Source organism: Macaca thibetana, chromosome 14 (assembly GCF_024542745.1).
Source record: "Macaca thibetana thibetana isolate TM-01 chromosome 14, ASM2454274v1, whole genome shotgun sequence".
Lineage (NCBI taxonomy): Eukaryota > Metazoa > Chordata > Mammalia > Primates > Cercopithecidae > Macaca > Macaca thibetana.
The window spans coordinates 69,115,589-69,124,070 of NC_065591.1; the positions used below are offsets into that span (position 1 = coordinate 69,115,589).

The following is an 8,482-nucleotide window of genomic DNA, read 5'->3' on the forward strand; positions in this document are numbered from 1 at the left end:
CTTGGTAGCATGCCCCTGTGGTCCCAGCTACTTGGAGACTAAAGTGAGAGGATTGCTTGCTCCTGGTAGGGCAGGGCTGCAGTAAGCTGTGATGGAGCTACTGTACTCCAACCTGGACGATAGAGCAAGACTCTGTCTCAAAAAAATAAATAAATAAAATATTAACAGTAATTCTCCAACAGGTAACTGAAGAACCAAGAGCCCCTCCAACTATACCAAGTCCCTCTTCACCCGTCCCCCAAACTGGAAATTTAAATTTTGTTCTTCTAGCCCACTGGGAACTATTTCCATAGTGAAATACTGTTACTGATGGACTATGTCCTTTTGTATTACAGAGAAAAAGTGAGGGCAAGGAGTAGGTGAGAAGGTTAAGAATCACTGTCAAAATATTTGAGCTAAGAAGTTGGCATCAAACTCAACACATCTATATGACAGCTAAGGAAAACTGAGTCTCAGGATGGTTAAGTGACTTGCTGTGGTTACACAGTAATAATTTTTAAAAATGTCTTCAAGGCCAGGCGCGGTGGCTCACACCTGTAATCCCAGCACTTTGGGAGGCCAAGATGGGTGGATCACGAGGTCAGGTGATCGAGACCATCCTGGCTAACACAGTGAAACTAAGTTAGTGAACCCTGTCTCTACTAAAAATACAAAAAATTAGCCGGGCGTGGTGGTGGGCACCTGTAGTCCCAGCTACTCGGGAGGCTGAGGCAGGAGAATGGTGTGAACCCGAGAGGTGGAGCATGCAGTGAGCCGAGATCGTACCACTGCACTGCAGCCTGGGCAACAGAGCAAGACTCTGTCTCAAAGAAAAAAAAGTCTTCAAATGACAGCTTGATATCTCTGCTCCTAAATTTCCTCATCTGTAAAATGAGTTAGCCCACATCAGTCTAGCATGTTACAGCTTACAAATTGCTGTCATTTGTGATGACATACAATTGCTGTATCCACAGAGTTTACCTGATCTCTACACCACCACAAAGGTCTAAGATGGCTATAGTGTAATAGAAAAAGCATGACGGGCAGGGCGCGGTGGCTCAAGCCTGTAATCCCAGCACTTGGGGGAGGCCGAGACGGGCGGATCACGAGGTCAGGAGATCGAGACCATCCTGGCTAACAAAGTGAAACCCCGTCTCTACTAAAAAAATACAAAAAACTAGCCGGGCGAGGTGGCGGGTGCCTGTAGTCCCAGCTACTCGGGAGGCTGAGGCAGGAGACTGGTGTGAACCCGGGAGGCGGAGCTTGCAGTGAGCTGAGATCTGGCCACTGCACTCCAGCCTGGGTCACAGAGCAAGACTCTGTCTCAAAAAAAAAAAAAAAAAAAAAGAAAAAGTATGATGTACTGAACAATCAAAAGAACCTGGCTTCAGATCTTAGCTGTGCTGTGTAGCCTCAGAAAGTCAATTAACCTCTTTGTGTTTTCTATCAAATGAATATGAAACAACACCTGTCCTAGCTAACCCAGAGAATTGTCCAAAGAATAAAGTCAGATAATATCAGTAAAAGTATTTTGTACATTATACAAAAGGCCCTTCATCATCTGGGCCCTGCCTCCTCTCTGCTCTCACCCCTCCCCACCTTACACCCTATCTTCTAAGCATACTAAACTACACAGGGCTCCCCAAACATGCTCTCAAATCTTCTGCTCACATATTGCTCTCTCTTTCGAGAGGGTCCATCATCTCCCTTTCTTCTCAACCCTCCCTGACTGTGCTTCGTTAACCCCTGCTCATTTTTCAGAACCCATCTTAGATGTCACCTCCTTTAAGAATGCTTGCCAGTCCACCTCCATTTCAAGTGCAGCAGATGCCCTTCCTCTGTGTTCACATGGCACTTGCATTTATCTCCATATTTTTGTCATTTTTTGTCTCAATGTAGTGTAATTGTCTATGCACATGTCTGTTTCTCCCGGAAACTATAAACTCAAGGGTAGAGGCTATGATTCATCTGTTTATTCAGAACCTGTGACAATGCCTGATGCATAGTATTTATTTAGCAAATGAAGGAACTTAAAATGGCAAGAAAAATACTACTTTTCATATAATACTTACGTAAGACATTTATGCAAAATATTGTAATATAAGACAGTGCTTCTCAACTTTGCATATAAGAATCACCTATAAACCTTTCAAAATAGAGATGCCAAGGCAACTCTTTTACATCTTCACAAGTAATTCAAGTGCACAGCCAAAATTAAAACCACTGCTATACACCATCATAGTCATAAAATTACAACTACTCTACCTAACATCTATATAGCTCAGTATCTTACAATTCACTTTTACATATATTACTAATTTAATCTTCACAAGAACTCTGTAAGTTAGGTATTATTTCTTCCAAATGAACAAATAGAGATTTAAATAAATGTCCAAGTAGCTCTTTGTCTAACTTTAAATTTTGTGCTCTTCCTTATACCCTCCCTTGGAAAGTGCAGTAATACACAAAGTACTATGAGAACGAGGGTTCCAGTGAGGAAGACATCAATCTTAGCTTTGTGGGAATAAAGGAGGAAATAAGGAAAGCTGGACCTTAAAGATACAGGCAGGCAGATGAGGGTGGAAGCCATGCATACACTGTCATTGTCATCTGCCATCCCCAAAGATTCAAAAGGCAGATTCTATAAAGGAGAAAATGCTCTTGCCAGCCTCAGTTAGTACTTACAGTCTGAAAGGTAAAGAGATATTGGAGAAGGCTGGAAGTAGAAAAGTAATAAAAGAAAGCAGTCCATAAACAAGAATGGATTTCCCAATCCTGCATGCAAATTACCTAACCCTGACTCCAGGAACAAAAGCCAAGACATAATTGACTTTTTATAACTAAGAATTAGATGAATTCTACAGTCAATCAATACCACACAAACTCATGAGGGATGAATGAACCTCTGGCTCTTTCTAGACTTACTACTACACTATTCCTCAAGAAGGGATAGTCCGGAGAAGCCTAGCACATACATGACTTTCCCCATCTCAAAAACTAAAAGAATGGGAGAGAAGAAGAAGATATTCATGAAAGAAAAGGCTCACAACAAAGGTAGAAAAATTTAGTACATTAAGTTAATAAGTTTATGATGGCACAGGGAAATATTCAGGCACAAGTGATTCCAAATACTGGATAAAGCCTGATCTGGCGGCTTCAGTAAAGAAGTATTATCTTCTAAGTCTGCAACATCATGACCATCTGACATAGGGTTTTATCAGCAAGTATCCTTTCTAATTCAAACTGTGGACTTCAGTCAGGGTTTTCTTAGGGAGAAGAAGCTAAAGAGATTAGGAACCAATTTAAAAGGACATGTCTAGTGCCCCAAAATTTAGTTTGATAGAGTTTAAAAGGCTATATGTTATAGCGGCAAAGTAAAGTACTACACTTAGAATTTTAAAATGTGGTTTAAAATGAATATTCAGGCATTTGTTAATGATGTGCCTCTGAGCAAGCCAAGACTTCTATTAATATGATCCTCAGCCTCCTAACTCGTAAAATGGGAATACCTATCTCATAGGGCTGTTATGAAGATTGAACAAAATAACATCCAGGAAAGATGTTATTATTTTTCCTGTATGAATGATAAATGTAATGAATGTAAATCTGTCTTCACCAAGCCTTCTAATACACAAAAAAACCCATACTAAATGGAAACTTTAACTCTCACTGCAATATATTTATTTGCAAAACATTCCTATATCCTCTGTGCAGAAAAATTAAAATCAGCCTGTGTACTGAAAATAGCACATAGCTGCTGGAGTCAGATGGACATGGACTAGAACTGTCGGTCTGCCACTTACTTGCAGCAAAACCTCAAATAAGCTCCCTTTACTAGTATGACTCTCAGGCTTCCTCACCTATGATACAGAGATACCAACAATCATCTCATAAGGTTATTCTGAGGGTTAAAAAGAACATGTTAAACATCTCATGTAGGGCCTGGTACAGAACAGGTATTCAATAATGTAAGTCATTTTTAGTAAGCTTACCACCACCTAACAACTAACAAGCAAATTATACTTTTCAAAGATTCCTTTATAGTCATTATTTTAATTGCTTCATGATCCTGTAAACTAGTCGTAGCAACCATTACTATCCCCATTTTATAGTTGGGACAAAACACAGAGATAAAAATTACTTCTACAAGGTCATGCAGTAACATACACTAAAGAAGGTCTCCTAACTTTTCCAGGGTTTCATTTTCCCCCACTACAAATTACATTACCCCTTAGAAATTAAAACACCATCTGTGAAGATATGTTTTTTTTTTTTTTTTAATAATTGGCATACAAAAAGACCCAGAAGGAGGAAATACTGGTGTGGGAGAATGTTTTTAAATTTTTTATCTTCAAGTTTGAATATACTGACTATTAATTTTGAATCAATGCATTTTTCCTTTTGTTTTTAGTTGGTATGTAATAATTGTATGTATTTATAGGATAGAGTGATATTTTGATATGTATATGTGTAATAATCAAATCAGGATAATTAGCATATTCATCACTTCAAACATTTATCATTTCTTCATCATAAAGTCAAAAGCCTCTGTTTTTAGATGCATATTACGTTTATAGCTTTTCAAAAATATACAATAAACTGTAGTGAGATGTATTCTTTTGATAACCTTAAACTTGTCTCTTTACTATGCCAAAAAGAAATATTTTTCTCCCACTTTCTGGTTATCATTTTGAAAAATAACATGGAGAGGGATCACAAAAATCATTAAAACCAGCAACAACAGAATTAATTAATGTCTCAAATTGGCAACTGCTGATTCTACCTTGATTTTTGTTTTAGTTTTCCCCAACAAAGCCCATGACCTCTTAAAATTTTTTAAAAGTCTGCCTGTCGAAATGATGCTTGTTTAACAAATCATTCCTAAATTGAGGGAAACAAATAGAAAGGCAGCTTTCTCCCACCTTTATGATCATATACCACCTTTTTTCACCCCTGTATTTCATCTCTTCATTTCAGCACTTATCATGTCATACTATCTCTAGCTCCTTAAAGACTTGGGCTGCACTCTTGTATATAGCTGAACATCCTGCCCAGCACAGGGTCTGGCACATGGTAGAGGAGGACTCATAATTTTATAGTAAATGGATGAATAAATGAAGTCACTCTCGCAGAAGGAAGCTAGGAAAGGAGAAAACTGGGCATGGTATCTTAGGGCTAATAAGAAAGTGAAAGAAACAAAGCATTTTAAGAGCTTCACAAGGAAGGGAAACCTTTGTGTGGAGTCAAACAGACCCTATAGAGCACTAGAGAAAGACAAAAACCACAGGAGACCAGGAAGAGACAGTTTTAAGTTAAAAGACTCAAAAGTTAAGAGTGCTCATTTAGACTTGCAAAACCAAGTTGCAAATTCCCAGGAAACAATCCTGGCTTGGGATATTGCAACAGCAGTTTTCAGGTGGTGGTTAAAACAAACAAAAGACTGGGCTAAAAATTCTTGCAGGCTTTGGCTGGAGACACATAGATGTAGAAGGGAAAAGCTCAACCTAAAATGAATCCCCCAAAAATGTGAGGATCCCCTTGGATTCGCATATTGGACCATGATTCCTATTCATTCTGAGAACTGTTCTTTAGTAAAACCCCAATGTAGCAGCTAGCAATACATAGGATTAAATCATCTTATATTAGTCATTCAACAAATACTTGAGCGCCTGCTATATGCAGTCACTATTCTAGGCACTAGGATTAAAGCAATGACCAAACTGACAAAACTTCCCAGTCTCAGGAAGCTTTCATTCTATTGGCAAGAGTGGGGTGGGATGGGATGGGATGGGATGGGATGATGTCAAGCAGTGAGTGCTATGGAAGAAAAACAGGGGACAGCGGGAGCTGGCAGGGTGCTTGTTTTTATCAAGAGCAGATCTTTTAACCCTGTGGTTCTCAAACTTTAGCAAGCATCAGAATCATTTAAAGGGCTTATTAAAGAAATTCACAGGCTACCGAAAAAAGGCACAAACTCAAGTAATTACAATAGAGTGCTATAGAAGACCATAAGAGTGGTATGTGTATGAGCCAGAGGATGGAAGAGCAACTCATTCTACGCAGGAAAAGGAGAGACTAAGGGACTGCATCGCAAAGGCCCAACAAGGACACCTCCACAGGCAGGTAAAGGGTGGAAGGGAAGCATCCAGGAAGAAAACAGAACATGCAAAAGCGAAGATGAGAGTGGCAGGGGAGCCACAGAAAGTGAGGCTGCAAAGGCAGGCAGTGGTCTGATGCCTGAGAGTTTCTTATTCCATGTTAGTCTGAAATTTATATTCAGAATATGAAGAGTCAGGGGTAGGGGGCATTGATGTGGTAAGGTTTTGTTTCACGGAAATCTTTCTGGATGCACAGTACCTTCCTTTGAGGCACTGCTTCCTTCAAACCTAGCACAGGGACTCAAAACATGCGCTTAGTAAATGTATATTGAATTGAACTGAACAAGCTTTTTACCAAATGCCCTCTTATGGATGAGGCAGGTCACCTTCCCTGCAGGACTCACTTTGGCCAAGAGAAGACTTGTAAAACAGGTCCAACAGCCTCAATTATTGCACACTACTACCTGTACAACTGGAGTCCCCCAGAGATTAGGGCAGACCTTCATTGTTTACTTGTCTACCTCACCCATTAGACTTTGAGCTCTTTGAAGACAGGGAATATCTTAATAGACTGAATCCCCATAGCCTTAGCAAGAGGCCTGAAACATAGTAGCTCTCCAAACTCCAGTAATGTTGGATAAATGAATTGACTGAATTAGCAAATTCACCAAGGCAGACACATGAGTTCACGTAGTTAAGCGTATGGATAAACTTCAGGGAAAGTATGGGAAGTTTTCAGCGTCAATGTTCCCAAAACCCTTTTTGAAAGGCATAGTTGCTAGTTGGGGGGGGGGGGTTCTACGCACGTGATTTAGAATTTTCCAAATAGGAACCAAAATGTTATAAGTGCTGTGGTAGAAATCTCACCGGGCCAATGGGAAAAAGTCAATTCTGTCTGAGAGGAGGGACAGGATGGAGGCCAGCAAAGATTTCACAGTGTGGGAATTCTTCAGTGGACTCTTGAAAGCTGAGTTGGTGCTTGCTACCTGCCCGTTTTGGGGCATAAAACCAAACTTCTGGAGCTTTTAAGGCTGGAAGTGACCTGCTCAAGGTCACACAAGAAGTAGATGAAGCCACAAGGTAAGAGATGAGGTATCTGTACTGATAATTCCTACTTTCTCCTGACAGAGTTGAAAGAGAACCCACAAATGTAGGAGGCAAAATTAAAGATTTTTCTCAAGAACAATTCTTAAAGTCAAGACTAACGAATCTGAATTTTTATTAGTAACCACAGAACTAACCCTTCCCTTCACTGTTCAGTTTTTGTAAGAGTAGAACAATTATCCAAGGGGTTTAAAAACCAAGGACGTTGCTCACAACCCACTACTTCTCAAGTATTCTTCCAAAACATTCCCAGTAATGTGTATTGTTGAAATAGGATAGCGAAGACTACAACAATCATGTCTTTTCAAATGGATTAATGAACATAAAATAACTATAAATCTCCTTTCCCGGTTGTTTTTCACTTCCCAAGTTACAGAATATTCCGCGGTGGGGGAGGGGCTGCGTAAGTCAAGTCCTACCAGCCCTTATTTTTCAGGGAGTAAAACCCTAAAGGTGACTGTCCAAGCCTAGAAGGGGTCATTTATTCCATGCAGAAGGAACTGGGGCGCCGCTTTGCTGTGCCTCCTCGTAGTGGGACAGGGTGAGCTCTGCAGGACTGCAAAGTTCGGAAGGGACTCGGTCCCGGACCGGTACCCGTGGGGGCTCCCGGCCCCAGCCTGGCCTGGCCCCGCCCCGCCCCTTCCCTCTCCCGGGTCTCTCGATCGCCCGGCGTCTGAGACCCGCGACCCCGCCGGTGAGCGCACGGGGGGCCTTTGTTGGCCCGACGGGAGCGGGCCTCGCTGGGCGACGCCCGCCTCACCTTACCTGGCGCCTCCGCCGGCCCAAGCGCCCGGCCCCGCCACGCGAGATAAATGGGCCCAGACCCCTACTCCACCCGTCCCCACCCCCGCGCCCCAACCCTGGCAGCCCGGGACGCGAGGGGTACCGGGCGGGAGGCCCGCTCTCACCTTCCGCGCTCGCTCAGCTCCTCTCGGCTCCTCCTCCTCCTCCCGATGGTGGGTGCCGCCGAGCCGGGAGTGAGGGCGCGAGTGTGTGCGAGCTACCGCTTCACTTTCTCCCTCCTGCCGCCGCCGCCGCGCCGCCAGTGCCGGGGATCCCCTCAGGACAGGGGAACTGCGAGGGAAGGGATGATGGGGGGGCGGCAGGGAGCGAGGCGACGCGGGGCGGGGGCAACGGTGGGGGGCTGAGGGGCGAGGTGCGAAGAGCTCGGATGGCCTCTGAGGCAGGAGATGGGAACTGGATGCGGAGACCAGGTTCTTCGAGGGGGCTCACGAGAGCGCGGGGCTCCGTGAAAAAGGGAATAAGAGTCCGAGGGGGAAAGCGTCTATGGAGGAGGACGG

The 8,482-nt window shown here is 42.9% G+C and overlaps 1 protein-coding gene across 6 annotated transcripts in view; it reads right to left on the reverse strand.

The window, feature by feature from the left end:
* PAK1 (p21 (RAC1) activated kinase 1) overlaps positions 1-8,255 on the reverse strand; it is a 147,977-nt gene extending 139,722 nt beyond the window's left edge. For 4 of the 6 annotated variants that reach the window (XM_050757474.1, XM_050757472.1, XM_050757473.1 and 1 more), the window contains exon 1: positions 8,090-8,255. The gene's annotated coding sequence lies outside the window, so the exon portion shown is untranslated. Of the gene's footprint in view, positions 1-6,556; positions 6,561-8,089 lie in introns of those variants that run through there. The other 2 variants (XM_050757478.1, XM_050757483.1) reach the window with 2 other exon arrangements.
* Positions 8,256-8,482: the final 227 nt, after the last annotated feature.